Source organism: Balaenoptera ricei, chromosome 8 (assembly GCF_028023285.1).
Source record: "Balaenoptera ricei isolate mBalRic1 chromosome 8, mBalRic1.hap2, whole genome shotgun sequence".
Classification (NCBI taxonomy): Eukaryota; Metazoa; Chordata; class Mammalia; order Artiodactyla; family Balaenopteridae; genus Balaenoptera; species Balaenoptera ricei.
The window spans coordinates 2704165-2720110 of record NC_082646.1 but is presented as its reverse complement, the minus strand read 5'-3'; positions in this window follow the sequence as shown (position 1 = coordinate 2720110).

Sequence of the window (15946 nt, the reverse complement as noted above, 5' to 3'; positions counted from 1 at the left end):
CAAGGTCCCTTCTTCCTAAATAGCTCCCTCTTCTAAGATTGCCAGGGAGAAGCTGAGAGGAAAATGAATGGGGATTATTTTAGCCAGCAGAAGCATTCTTTCCCAACAGCATTTTCCTGCCCACAAATCTCTCCTGAATCTGGGTAATACCCAATAGAATTACTTCAAAGAAAGGTTGGGGAACATTTGTCTTAAAGAATCAGAACCTGAAGAGAGCTCCTCAGTCATCTCTGGGGGCTTGGTGATGAGAATGAGGGTTTTTTCTGAAGTGACAGAAGACTATTCCACCTGGGAACACTCAAGTCCCCAGGGGTTTCTTCTCTGAGCCCCCAGACATGGTCTGTCTGTTGGAGAGCAAGGAGGATTCGGGCTGACTTAGATGATAAAAGCATGTGCCTTCTTCTTCTTTAACGCAACTTCCTTTATTCCCTGCCGTGGCTCCAGGATGGGTGTTAGGGCTGGATTTGGACTTGAGGGTGTGGGAGCTAGAAGTCCAGTGTGTGTGCCAGGGTTTTGCAAAGGTTCTGTAAAGTGCTTGGAGAGACAGACCTAGATCAGCCTTTTAAAAACCAAATGACCTTGAAAAGACAACTTTATTCTTTGTAGTTGCAGGTGAGCCGTTCAGCGGTGGCTGCAAATTAGAAAACAGTATATCACTGTACTCCCTACTCTATTTGGTGAAATATGACCCCAAAGCAAGCCCAAGCCACACCATGCTTTTAACGCCCCTCATGTCCAAGACTCCCTTTAAATTCTTCAACATCCTAGGGGGAAAAAAGGATATTCATATTCTCTCTATTTTGCATAAACTGAGACCTGGATAGCGGTGATGTGTTTTGTCCAAGGTTATTCAGTGTGAGGGGGGACCTTCAGTCCCCACTGGGCCTCACTGACAGAGCCACAAAATGCAAACCAGAGCCTGTCTGTCAGTGTGTACGTGAGTGTGTGTGTGTGCAAATAGGTGCACATTTATACTCACTTAGTGATGCTAGGATCCCTTCTTTGGATGCTGATGGATGCCAGTCAAGGTGAAGGAGACCAGCAGATTTGAAGGAAGAGGAGTGACCTGGACTTGGTCAAAGAAGCAGTATGATCTGTCTGAGAAGGTCTTCTTCTTCCCTCAGCTTTGCACTAGGACCGGACTCCCCATCACTCAGCCCTGGTCTCACACAGAGAGGGCGGTCTCTCCTCTCCTAGAGCTGCCTCTGGGGGCTGGAGCCGAGATGGGCCGTGGGGCTGTTTGAACAGCAGCGGGGCTCTCCTGGGCTTTGCCCCTCCCCAAAGAGGTCCCTGCCTGGCCAGTGGTCTGTGTTCTCTCAGGCTTGGAGGATACCTTAGATGGCATCTATTTCAACCTCTGCTTAGTGCAAGAACACCGTATTCAGCAGGGTTTCCCAAATTTCCAAAACATCAATCCCTTTGGACGGCTCTTTAAATAAAATGGGGAGAAGGCTGTGTGGTTCACCAGCTTATGAAACTGTTGGACACCCGTCTTCCTCTGAAAGGTTCACAGTGAAGTTTGGCTTATCAAGGCTCTGAGAAGGTCTGCAACCAGGAATGCATGGTTAAATTACGGTGAGACTAACAGAATTTTATACAGACACGGTTTAAACAGCTTCAGTGACGTGAAGTCCACTATTACAGTAAAATTTGCTCCTAAAGTGGTCTTATAGTATGCGTCTTGAGAGTAGAGACATTTTATCTTCTCTTCCAGTCGAGATGTTTCTTTAACTTGAGAACTATATATCATATTATTTATTTCATAGTACAGAACACACAGAGAGGCTCAATACTGCTCTTTCTAATAGGACACATAAGAAAATTGAAATAATACTTTCTGAATAGTGTACTTAATGGAATAACCTTGGTTCATTGTCAGATCACTAGAACTTTTAGAGTTCAGACAATTGATTTGGAACCTGCCTCTCTGTCACTCCCAGCCTGTTCCTCCTGCTTTTCTCCCATTTCTTCCTATGTTTTAGCTGAGTATCTTCAAGAAAACCATTTAATATGACCCAGCAATCCCACTCCTGGGCATATACCCAGAGAAAACCATAATTCAAAAAGACACATGCACCCCAGTGTTCATTGCAGCACTATTTACAATAGTCAGGTCATGGAAGCAACCTAAATGCCCATCAACAAATGAATGGATAAAGAAGATGTGCTACATATATACAATGGAATATTACTCAGCCATAAAAAAGAATGAAATTGGGTCATTTGTAGCGAGGTGGTATATTAATGCATATATGTGGAATCTAGAAAAACAGTACAGATGAACCGGTTTGCAAGGCAGAAATAGAGACACAGATGTAGGGAACAAACGTACGGACACCAAGGAGGGAAAGCGGGGTCGGAGAGGTGGTGGTGTGATGAATTAGGAGATTGGGATAGACATATATACACTAATATGTATAAAATGGATAACTAATAAGAACCTGCTGTATAGAAAAAGAATTAAATTAAATTAAATTAAATTAAAAAAAAAGAAAACCGTTTAATGGGGTTCAAAAGCAATCACTGGACAGTGGTATGGGCAGTGAGGGCTCAACCTCCCCCAATTCTGAAAGAGTCCACGGTGCAGGGGATCTTACACAGACCACCCCTCGGATCCCATTTCCTCTTACTGACTAATATCCTGTCTCTGGCACCTTCATGCTTTTGCTCCCCGGGTGCTCTGTGGATTCCAGCCAAATTATCTCAAGGGGCAAATATACTCCAAAAGGAGGAAAAGTGCAAAGCATCTTACATTACCGGTGTTAAAATTTCATTTCGTTCCTTGTCTGGTGCGATTCAGGACCGTTCTCTTCCTTTGTGCTCAATAAGCAATAGAAATATATATGTTGGCAGAAAGCCAGCCTCCGACACAGTGTCTAGAAAGATGGGCTGGAAGGAGGGAGTCATTGTGATTTGTACTCCCTTCCGCACTCTGCTCCTGCCAATGATGGGGGAGGGAGCCAGCCCCAGACCATAAATAACAGCTACACCCCTGAAATGCCCCTTCGTCCAAGCACGATTCTGTTCGCATCACCTACAGATTCTACAGGCCTGCATCCTTTCAGCTCTTCTCCAGCACAGTTGGAACAAGACGAGAGGGAACAGCAGGATGTGGCTATTTGAGGGTCTTCTTTCAAAAGAACCAGGATCAGTCTGGAGCTAAATGTGTTGACGATAAAGCCTGCCTTAGTCCCCTCTTCCCTCCCATTAGAGCGCCCGCCCGGTAGGTCTGGAGGTGGTCCAGACCTGCCTCCACCCATCCTCTGAGCTTTTGCCCTCTTCTCCACCCCTAAGCCTGTCAAAGCTCACCTGACTTGCTGCCCCTCGCTTTCCATGTTCTACTCTCACCTGGACGCGTCGAGAGGCTCCGCTTCTCATCAAACTTTTAATGACTGATGGAAACTGCTCCCATTTAAACATAAGCCAAGGCCTCACTCAACAGAAAAAAGTCATCTCTAATAGTAAATTCACCTAGGAGAGCTCATGGGAACAGACACAGCTTCCAAGACCCCTCCAAGAACGGCCAGTGAGCCCCTGCCTGTGTCAAGTTTGAAAAGAAGATGAGCCCTGATTAAACGACGATAGCATGACTGCTGACAGCAGAGTCTCTGGAATCAGGTGATGTGGACTTGAATCTCAGTTCTGCCATTTTCTTTCTCTGTGACCCTGGGAAGCTTCTTCATCTGCAAAACTGGGCATCATACCATCACCCACAGTATGGCTATTGTGAGATTAAATGAGATAACCTTTGTAAACAGCACAGTGCCTAGCTCACAGTAAACACTCAAAACTATTAGCTCTTGATTTGCTGATAATGCTATGAGCCCGTGAGATACAAAGGCAAATTTCAAGGACTTTGGGATCGAGTAAACCTGAGTCTGAATTTCGACTCTGATTACTGGCTGTGTGATTATAAACCACTTGTCTAACCTCATTTTAGCATCATCACCTTCTTCCTCATTGGTGAACAGGAATAATCGTGTCCCCCTCACTAGGATTGTTGCAAAGGTTGAAGAAATCATGTGTTTGAAAATACTTTGTAGCTAGGAGGCATTCAATAACTGTTTGGGGATGGGGAAAACATCCTCTGAGCAGATCGCTTGGAAAAAATGACAAGGATTCTGTTGGGCATTTCAGTGTGTGCATTTCAATAATGGACTTGCTTCGTCGCTCTGTCCTAAGGCTATCTATCAACTCTTATAGCACTTCTGTGAGGCACAGAGCAAATGCAGATAATAGTGTCTCAATTTTATTAACAAAGTTATTGTCCTAAGCACCAGTCAATATAGCACAATCAAGTACAACTTTAGACAGAGAGATTGCTTTCTTCCTTTAAAGTAGTAGTTTTCAAAGTGTATTTTGCATCTCACTTTTTCAAGAAGGATCTATAATAGAACAGCATTATAACATACAGACTAGTAGAGCTGCTCTGAAAGCAGGGCTGGTTGGTACCTGCTCCATTTCCCCCCAAGGCCCTGCAGTAGCCTCTGAACTCCTCTAAGGAAATCTAGGACTCCACGACAGTTCAGAACCCAATGTGCTGAAGGCATAGAATTTTCTTTAGACTCTTACAACGCACAGTGTGGATTAATAGTGATTTCCTACTGTCTTAGATTTATTAATATTAGGTCACATCAGGCAAGCCTCATTTCCGACTTTGACAGTGTTTTGTGGGGAAATGCAGTAGGCGTGGTGAATCAGTATTTCAGGAATGCATTTTACAAGGCTCTTGTAATAGCTTTGTTGGAATGATGAAGAAATTTAGGCTGATACTACTAGTGAAATTAGGTGTATTAGTGAGTGGATGAACACATATAGCCAACGGGTCCTGAACAAGTAACTGATCAATGTCAAGCGTGGGTTGCAAGAGACACAGGCTGTGTCCTGTATCATTAAATGTTTCCATCAGCAACTTGGATGAAGACATAGAGATGACACTTATCAAATTTGTGGATGACATGATTGGGAGCCAAAGCAAATGTATCAGGTGATGGCATCCAGATAGATCTTGTCAGGCTGGAGGAATGGGTCAAATCTAAGATGATGAAATTTAACATGGGAAAAAAATACCAAATCTTATAATTTGGTTGAAAAAGTAAATTATTCAAATATAGATTTTTGTCAAATCTTATATTAGATTCAGGCATGGTCTAGCTAACTGCAGTAACTTCCCCAGGGTAAGGGCTCTTTGGGAGGGTCCTTCCGGTAGACCTAAGCACTGGATTATGCCATTGGGAGAAAGGCCAGTGCATCAGGGACAGTGTGGGTTGTAAAGAGAGTGGCTGCAGGAGAGGGTGGTGGGTCAGAACCGGCAACCATTCCAGGCTGAGATCCAGGTACAGAAAAGAAGATTTTCACTCATTTTCTGAATATATTCCTCAGGAACCCACAGTGTAGGGTCTCAAGGGCCCAGGCTCTAGACCCAAACTCTGCAGGATTAAATACTGGCTTTGCTACCTATCAGCTGCATACCTTAGGCAAGTTATTGGGTTGGCCAAAAATTTTGTTTGGGTTTTCCATAAGATGTTGTGGAAAATCCCGAATGAAGTTTTTGACCAACCAAATACTTAAATCCTCTGTGCCTCAGTGTCTGCCTCTATACAGTGGAGATATATTTGTAGCTGCCTACCTTGTAGGGTTCTTGTGAGATCCAGTTCAGGAATGCACATGAATCATTTATTATTTTGACTCCTCTTTACTAGGTGCACAGCTTGGTTGAAGGAGGAAGGGTAAGACACGTGATGTCTTTGGAGGAAAGGTTGGTCAATCAAAGCAGAGCACCCTGTGCTAAAGATGTCAAGGCCTGGAAGCTTAGCAAGACAGTCACAGGAAACAGGACAGGGAGCCAGTAACCAGAACTTCATAACTAGGAGCAAACTGGGTTTGGGAACTGAAATGGAATTTAAGCAATCAAAAGAAATGCAATGTCCAAGTCAAGCTAGCAATGGATGGAGAGCCTGAGGTATTGGGCTAATACACTTTAAATCTCCTGTGTTTGATCGTAGAGACAAAATCAGGGTGGAAGCTGTCATGGACAGTTCCCGCTCTGGACCCTGCTCTCAGGAACAATGGGGCCCAGGGGCAAATAGGTTGAAATTAGGAAGAGGCCAATAGATGGAAGAAGAGTTTGGTGTTAGCAGGGTGGAAAAGGAAGAGGGAAAACAATGTACTGGTCTTCTTGATTGTTGGTTTCCTACAAGTTACGGGAGTGCAGCACCTTCCCCTTTTTATATTCTATAAAACAAAACATTCCCAAGCGCCGCATTACTATAAGCCAGTCAGACAATACCCCGAGTGCCTTGCTGACCATTGCACCACAGTTAAAGGTTTGCAATGGCCCACGCTGGCCAGGATGCTAAAGGAATGAGAGCACGTGGTGTGTGAACAAAAAGCAATAGAGCTTGCCCTGTCCACTGGGGGAACGAAGCCATGTCCACACACGAACGTGAGACCTCTTCAAATATTCGCAGGGCTGTCTTGTGAAAGAAGAGTGGCCAATCCTTGCTCAATACGCTGCTAAGGACCAGAGGATGGGTGCTCCAGGGAAAGAACTTTAATTCTGAAATTCGATGTCAGTGAAATGCCAGAGAAGGGAGCCTCTTCTGGAAAAGGGCATTGTTCCCACAGGCAGAGCCAAGATGCACAGGGCATTTCAGCATTGCTTTAAGAGGTGGGCTAGACGGGGGTCTTTAAAAGCTTTTTCCAAATGTAGTATTCTATATTTTTAGGACATCTACAAGGAGACAGGTGCGTAAATCCCGGGATTTTGTCTGTAGTGCCAAGGCAGCAGTGCCGTATTTGGAATGGCGGTGCTGGGCTGCATCTCTCCCTGCTGTCTGTTCAGAAGTTCTTATTAAGCGAGCTGTAGTTCAAGGCCTAGCCAAGAGGTGGAGCCGGCCTGTAAGGGGCCTGGGGACCCCACCAGGAGGGCCGCGGGATGAAGTGAACTCCGGGGCTCCTGTGGATTGGCAGCCCTAAAGGAGCCCGAGAGCTCATCAGCCACCATCTGTCTTCATTTTGCTAACCCCCTCTACTGGATACCACAAGCAGCTCACTTCCTATATTTATAAACATCCCCAATCAGTCATTTCTCTGCCCGCTGTCACATATCTGTGGCGTTAATGCTGGCGGCTTTATCACAGATTGGACTTCATTTCAGGCATAACTCTCCTATACTGTGGTTCTGAGGTCTTTATGGCCACATTACGCTATATGCCTGAGTTGTGATTACACATCAGCATTGTAAGGCCCCAGACGGTGATCTGGCCCACACCCACCCACCTGCCACCCCTGCCCTCCACAGACAGCTAGAGCTCAGGCTATAGACACAGGCGAATCGGGATTTATGAGAAAGAGAGCAAACAAAGGGCCAGGCACTCTCACGTGGACTCAGGGAGGCCAGAGCTGCTCCAGAGGGCTGAGAATCACAGGCCCGTCTCCTTTGGCCAAGTGACCTGCCAGAGGGAGAGAGTTAATGGGAGGGAAAGAGAGGTGAGGGGGAGAAGTCTGTACTTGAACGGACCTTTCTCAGGACCCCCCAGATCTCAAGGCTGACAAAGGGGCCATAGATTTTCTTTATCTTGTGTCTGAAATCAGGGACCTAAGTAAGCATTTCTTTTTACTCCCTGCATCAGTCTTGCCACATTCGTAAGATTGCTTTTCTTACAGCAATGGAAAAAAAAAATTTTTGTTGGTCCATTGCATTTGGGTTCTTGAGGGTCCTATGAATGAACCCTTGGAACCATAGTCACACAGGACGGAGCCACAAGTCCCTCTCCTGGAAGTCACGGTGGCCGTCAAAAATTAGAAATAAAGTTATACTTGTCTGCGGATAAACAAAAAAAAATGGGTGGAGGTGGCAATAACATTTTAGAGAATTGTAGGATCCTGAGTTATGGCTAGAAGCATGTAGCATATTGGGGATGTCACATGCATATTCAAAGAAAATGTTTCTTTTTCATTCTGGAAAACCCCAGCATTTCAGTCTTCTCAGCTATGCTGTCTTCTTTCTGCTCACAGAACTACAGACGCCTGCTTTTCCTTCCCCTTGTTTCCGGTTCTGGGGCTTTTCCCAGGCCTCCTTGGGTCTCCACCTGCCCGGGCTGCTCAGGGCTCCATCACCCTGCGGGTCTGTCACCTTTTTACTCTCTCCTTCCACCTCTCTCTCCCACTTTATCCCCAAATGTAGGCACTATTCTTTTCCTTCTTCTCCAAAGAGGTGAGACCACATGGTGGTAGCCCAGGGGAGTTACGTCGGGAAAGAGAAGTCTAATTTGATACCTGACATCACACTTATGACACCTGTCACTCTGGCTTTGCCCTGATGTCTTCCCTCTTCTGGAGCCCTGGTCCTTCTCTGAATTCCAGGGCCCAACCTCTCCCTTCTCAAGGGAGACAATGAGCTACCTTTGCCATCTTAACTCCCCAGAATGTTGGCCCTGCCCACAAAGAACACAGGGTTTGATGTTATTACGTAGAACCTTTCCACCCTGGTGTGCTCAAAGTCTCCTTCTAGACGGGGCTCCAACCCTTAACTCTGCAAATCAGAAAGTCTGTTAAAGTCCTTACCAACCTAACTCCCAACCTCCACACGCCCCCGAAAGCCAGCTTTACTCAGCATATGAACTCTGCGCCTCCTTCACCCCCAGAATGCAAGAGCGCTGCTGCTTTAAAAGTTACGCCCTTTGGAGGGGTTTCCTGTACTAGCAAAATCTGTTGTAAACGAACATCAAGAATTGCCTTGAGGGGGAAAACAGGGCCTGGAATCTACACCAACTGGCACCAGCCAGCTTATGAGAAACTTGGAGAAAAAAAGGAGCCAGCTCTGCTGCCTGTGAGCCATGGGCCCAACCGTATGGAAATGAATCCTTGTCTTTTTTTAGACCCATAGCAGTATCTTCACTTCTAAATTTAAGTGATACACTGCTAAAGTTAACTTAGCCGTTAAGCTATGCTTCGGAGTTAAGCCGCCTGCATTTTAAATTTAAGCTTCACCACTTACTAGTTTTGTTTTTGTTTTGTTTTGACTCTGGACAAGCCTCCATTTTCTCATCTGAAAAAGGGAATCACAGTTGCCTCAGAGTTGATGGGAGGAAGCCTCAGTGAACATGCTCAAAGCACTTGGGCCAGCCCTCGGTACCGAGTTAACACTCAGTAATTTATACACTGACGTTATTCATCATAATCAGTCACATCCCCCCGGCCACTACTTTTCTGTTGAGCAAACACCTCAAAAATCCCAAAGCGGGCTCTTCTCAGACATCTCCCGCCTAGGGGTGGTGCCCTTGCTCCAGAACTGGGCCCCTGTGTGTCCCCCTCCCTGAGCTCTGCCTGCGAAGCGGCCCCCCGTCCCATCTGGGAATCACGGCCACACTCATCTCGGCTTCTAAAGAAGTCGAACGGAAGGCATTTCCTTTAGGACAACGGCTCCAGATGCCACTCTGCTGTTACCTGTTCCTCTCTCGGGTGCAGGCCCATCTCTCCGGCTCACGTTGTTTACCCCAAGTGCATTATAACCTGTTTCCACAGTGTGTGGGAGGACGCCCTTCAAGTCCTCAGTTCCAATAGAACCAATTATGTTCTCTGGTTTTCCGATTGGATTCAGATCCCTACACTGAATCCTGCTGGCCCTCGAGAGTAGAGAAGATGATCTCTGTGCCTTGAAGCCTTGAATTTAACTCCTTTCAGAGAAATCTGAAACCTCCGAACAGTCCCTCCTCCCCCCCACCACCCTCACACACAATACATGCTTTCCATCATCTAATTCTTCAGCCCTTGTGGCAAATAGATATTCAAATATTAAATCTGTCTCAGATATCTTCATCATAAAAAATTAAGGGAAAACGTCTGTGTTAACAACATTTTAACATGAGATAATAAACAAACTGCAGTAATTGGATATTTTTCTTCTGAAGGTCATATGCCTCCACAAAAATCACCCTGGCAAATGTGCAATTTGGAAGAGTAATCACACCTTACATTCAGACACTGTGCTTTTTCGTGTTCAAAGAACATTCTTTAAACGTTAATTAGTTACTCCACCAAATATCCTAGGAGGTGTGGATTAGTATCTGCTTAATGCAGATGGAGATTCAAAGAGAGAGCAAGGCTGAGTTGGCCTCACGCCACACAATGATTCTGAGAGGCAGGAATTTTTAGCTAAATCCTCATGAATGGACCAGAAATAAGTCACAAGCGGGGCTGAGAGATCAAAGGTTATTTATCCTAAATTTCTTAGAGATTTATTCCATTCTTTGATTTGCATGAACCCCATAGATGAACCCCCTGAGAAACACTTTCATCTCCCCCCTTTAAATCAGAAATTCACGTATGCCAAGTCTCCAGTTAAAAGATGTTGCAATGGGGATCTCCCCCTGCCTAGTAAGATGGGGGCCGCTTGGTTTTGAGGGCCGTTTCAGCCACGAGTGATTTTGCCTAATTGCCAAAAAGCAGGAGGAGGAGGGCTGCTGTGGGAGAACACAGAGCACAGAGGTCCACAGCATCTGCTGAGATGCTGCTACCCTACGACTGGGACAGCAAAAAGCCGAGATTAACTGGCTGCAAACCCATTTTGCTGACTCCCACCCAGAGTCGTGGGAGTATGTCCCTAGGTCCCTGCTCTGTGCTTTTCTTGAGGACTTAGGGTGCGCCCAGCACATAAAACCACTCGCAACCGTTCCCAAGAGTTGCAGCCTGAAAAGTGAGCTGATCAGCATCTCACTTCTATGGCCGGCCACTAACCCAGCCAGCATTTTCTAATAATACTTCGCCTTTATATCCCAAGATCGCAGAGCAATTTACGAAGATTAATTAGAAGCGCCTCCGAACTCATCCTTGGTGGAGGCATGGGCGGACGCCACGGGAGGGGAGTTAAATTAGCCTCCCCCGAGAGTGGGAAGTGACGATTCTAAGTGAGGGCTTGTCTGGTGGAAGCCAGGACTTTATCTGAGAATAAAACCCTGTGTCCCATTAGTAGGCAAGAGAGAAACAACGTGTCATCTGATATTCCAAAAGGATTCAATTGGAAGGAAGCAAGGAGGCTGTGTGTGTTTATTTTGTATTTGAGAAATGATGTAAATACCCAAATTTGTTACAGCCCCCCCGGGGTCCTGGCAAGGTGCCCAAGATATCTGTCATCTTGCGAGATGACAGTTTGCGTCGCGCAGGCTGGGTCATTTCGCTTTCTGCTCTTCCCTGACCCAGAGCTTGCAGCCCCTGCTTCCCTGGGAGGTCAAGGGCACGGCTGGTGTAAATGTGACCCTTTGATGCATGTTGGAATGGGGGCTGCGGGTTCACGGCTCCCTCCCACCCCGCTCCCACTGGGCCTGGCAGTGCGGGGACCAGCTCGGCAGAGAATAGGGGATGATGGCAGAGAAAGAAGGCGATCAGGCCATTGAGGAAGCACAGCTGCGGAGGGGCCCAGGGGAGGGGTGGGAGGAGCTGCGGTGACGTCCTGTTTTGTTCTTGCAACCAAGGCACAAATTAAGGCAAAATTAGAGGCTTTCTTTGGGCGATTGGACGGATGGGAGGAGGAGGAAGATGGGGCAGCAGAGCTTTTAAGGACAGCAATTTGAGAACATCTGAGACAAATCTGTGCTTGATTCTTTTTTTTGGTGGATTAGTTAGTGACTTTCTTTTTGGATTCCGGAGGGGTTTTTCTCCCCTTCCTTTCCCTTTTTGCACCATGCACATGTAAATGTGATTGAGAATTCTTTCGTCAGATCTGCTGCCTTGGCAGCCTTCCTCCCAGCTGGCCTGGCTGGGGGAACCCATGCTGGTGGCTGACTGCCATTGACAAGTTCTCGCAGGCTTCGTGGGAGGAAGTTTGCCTCGGAGACGCTGCCAGACCCTTGTCTGGGCTTTGGTGCCTGGAGGGAAGGAGGGCAGAGGGGACCCCCCACCCCCGCAGGACTGGACCCCTCTCTGCCCACGAATGGAGGGTGCCAAGGCCACCACCGCCATCTCACCTTGGTCCACTCAGCAGACAGTGACTAGCGCAGACCGTTCCTCTCCATCATGAGAGTACCATCCCTGCGGAATCTCTGGTGCCCAAAGTCCATCTTGAAAGGCCATGTAAGCCATACCGCCTTCCTTCCTCTGTTTCTAACCAGGGCATTTCATCAAAACACCAAGATATACGAGGTGTGAAAACATTGCCCGCCTAAATGACTGCAGTTTATGGCCAAGCCAGTCTTTTGCTTCTCTGTTTCCATACATTCTCCTTTTTGTCTCCTCCTTTCCCCACCCTGGCTTCAGGCCATAGTCATTTGTTAGTGTTTTTTCTTACCTTCTTTCCTTTCTTTTCCCCATTGAGGCAAATTCTCCCCAATTTACCGGGACCTAACTCAAGGCTCACATCCTCCACAAAGTTTTCCCTGGTAACAAAAAGGGATCATGTGTATATACTGTTGAGCCCAGAGGCTGGCTTATAGCACCCACTGTCTCCAAGGTCAGTGGAACTGTATGCCATCATGGTAATCTCTGGTGTGCGTTGGGGGCTGGTGTGCATTAGCTTAGTCTTCTTAAACAACATGTTAGTTCTTCCTTCTTTATCTCAGGGGCATAAGACTACAGGTGTGCAAGTCTCTCCAGAGGTCCCCTTTTGTGTAGAAGGTTTGGCAGTCAGCCACAGAGATGGCCCCCGAGACATTCACATCCTGGTATTTATGGTCTGTGTGACCCTCTCCCCTGGAGAGTGGTCTCTACTTATTGACAGGATGCTGAAGAATAGAATATTGCAGAAGTGACGTGGTGTCACTTCCAAGATTAAGTTATAGAAAGACTAGGAGACTAGAGCTAGAGACTAGCTCTCTCACTCTTAGATGGCCCTCCCAAGGGGAGCCAGCTGCCATGTTGCGAGGCAGCCCCATGGAAAGGCCCACGGCCAGTTGTGTGTGAGTGAGCCTGACGCAGATCCCCGCCTTTCCAACTGAGCCTTCGGTTCAGACCATCACCCTGGCCGACAGCCGGACTGCAGCCTTATGAGAGACCTTGTGAGATAATAAACGTTTGTTGTTTTCAGCTGCTTAGTTTGTTACACAGCAGCAGGTAATGAATACTATTAGTGTAGGGGATTCTCAGCCCACAATAATACTCCATCCTCCTCTGAAGGCGCTTAAAGAGAAAGACTCTAGGTTCTCAGCAAGAAAATGTGCGACCAGCTTCAGCATTGAGAAACTATTTTTTACTGTGTTTTTTTAATGCTTTGGAAGGAATGATCTATAGTTCTGATCTCATACTGGCAATATCTAAAACTAGAGCAACATCAACTATTGCAAGTGATATCAGGCAACGGTCCATATCAAATTAATTTCAGTTGACTTAAGAAAATGCTCAATTAGAGGGCTATGGAGCAAGTGGAAGTGCTCAGATAAGAGACAGACACTACATGGTGCCTACTCTGTGCAGTGTTTCATTGTATCATCTCATTGAATCCTCACATTCATCCTGTGAAGTGGGTTCTGTTAGTAGCTCCATTTTACAGATGAAGCAGCTAAGACACAGAGAGTCTAAATACATTTCTCAATGTTATAAGCCAACAAGTGTCTGACTTCAGAGCCCATACTCTTGACCACAAATTCAAGTTATTAAATACAGTCAGGTCTTAAGACTCACAAATGTTGGTTGATTATAAACTTGATGAATTACCTATACGTGGAATGAATTTGATACTATAATGTATATTTTTACATTTCATTCCATGTATGTAAACCTTATTTCTCAGTCATCATACGCACCCACATGAGTGGAGTTGTACCTTAAATGCTCCACAGTGCCTGGTACAGAACAATATTCTTTCATGACTATGCATCAGAAACGATGAGAGGAAGGAAGTAGGTCCAACAGGGACAGAGAGAATACAACACTGTAGCTGTCAGTATTAAAGAAAAGATGGCCAGGGATCCCAACAAGTTCAGGGTTAGTAAAATAAGTGAGATAGAGAAAAACCAAATCACTATCTTTAGGAAACTAATAAGAGTGACCCAACATTGAAGATGAGGTAAGACAAGGACTCAGAAGGCAACCTTTATGGGATGCCTGCGACGTGCCAGGCACTATGCTGAACAGTGATCCTCATGTCACCGTATGGCATGGTCACTAAAAGGACCCTCATTTCACGGGTGAAGAGACCGAGGCATAGAGAGATTACTGTTAATCCCAAGCCACAATTAGGAAATAGAAGGACCAGGATACAAATCCAAGACTGCCTGAATCAAAAATCCTTCCTATTAACCAATGCACTAAATTTTCTTGGTGATACAGTTTGAGGCAGTGGTACTAGAAAGCCAAGGCTCCGAAGCAATTTGAAGTGAGGAATAGGAATATTTATCTTTTGGTGTCTTCTCTAGGTGGTGGACCCAGGTCGTGCAGGGACAAAAAACCCAAATGCAGCTAGAGGGGTCTCACATCTCGGCAACCTGATTCCACCTAGAGTAAGAGCAGACGATCAAGAGGAATCAGAAGGTTGGGGGTAGATGTTCTTCCCTGGTAGAATTTTACTAAGCATCCAGCACTTTGTATCTATCATGGGCAAGGGCATGTAAGACAAGGTTCTGACCCTGTTTAGGAAGACAGCCCTTACCCATCTGTAACTCAGGGTGATGTGTCATCGTGGCTAAACTGGGTGAAAATATGAACCCCATTGGGACCAGTTGGGAGAGACAGCCCGCTGTGAGCTGTGATTGGAATTTTGAGCAGGAGATCTTCCTGAGCAAGCCAGAGAGAAGGAGAACCGGTGTCAACACAAGAGCGGGGTCGGGGAGAAGGCCGCGCCTGCTCCAAGTTGGGGTGCCTGGGGAACAGAGGCTGGTCTCTGTCCCGCAGGCCCGGGAGCTGCGGGAGGTTTTGAGTTGACAGGTGAGATGACGAAAGCAGTAGTGAAGGGAGGTTAGGAAAGCCGAGTTATACAGGGAGCCACGTGGTGACCCCGAGAAGGAGATCTAGGCTCTCGGTACAGGGAGGACACAGGCTGGAGGGCGGGAGAGCCTGTTCCCAGTGACCCCTCTGCGAGACCCAGGGGGCGAGGCGGGCAGGGCTTCCTCTTCAGGACACACGTTTCACCAGGAAGCGAGGGGGCCAGAGCTCACCGGGAAGCGCCTCCACCACCAGCGTCCGGGATGGTCCCCAACCTGCTCCCCTGGCTCAGGGGGTGACGGGGCGCCGCTCAGGCCAGCTCCACACACGGGGACCACCTCGGCCTCTCCTTCCGCCACAGCGGCCCGCCGGGCAGCCGCAGCCGTTCTCTCCTCCCCGGCTGTCCAGTCCCAGGTCGCCACGGTTAGCTCAGAGGCCGTGATCAGGACACACGCCTGCAGGGAGGCACCGCCCCTTCCTCAGCACACACACACGCCTCACACACACTTCACACACCGCACACCAGAGACACACTTCACACACACAGCATACACCCCTCACACACGTACACCCCTCATACCTCGCACACACACCACAGACACACACACACATGCATGCACACCCCTCACACACAACTCTTTTTTTTTTTTGAATTTTATTTTATTTATTTTTTAAACAACAGGTTCTCATTAGTTGTCTATTTTATACATATTAGTGTATATACGTCAATCCCAATCTCCCAATTCATCCCACCATCACCCACCTCGCTTTCCCCCTTGGTGTCCATACATTTGTTCTCTACATCTGTCTCTATTTCTGCCTTGCAAACAGTTTCTTCTGTACCATTTTTCTAGATTCCACATACATGCGTTAATATACGATATTTGTTTTTCTCTTTCTGACTTACTTCACTCTGTATGACAGTCTCTAGATGCATCCACGTCTCTACAAATGACCCAGTTTTGTTCCTTTTATGGCTGAGTAATATTCCGCTGTATATATGTACCACATCTTCTTTATCCATTCGGCTGTCGATGGGCATTTAGGTTGCTTCCATGACCTGGCTATTGTAAATAGTGCTGCAGTGAACAAT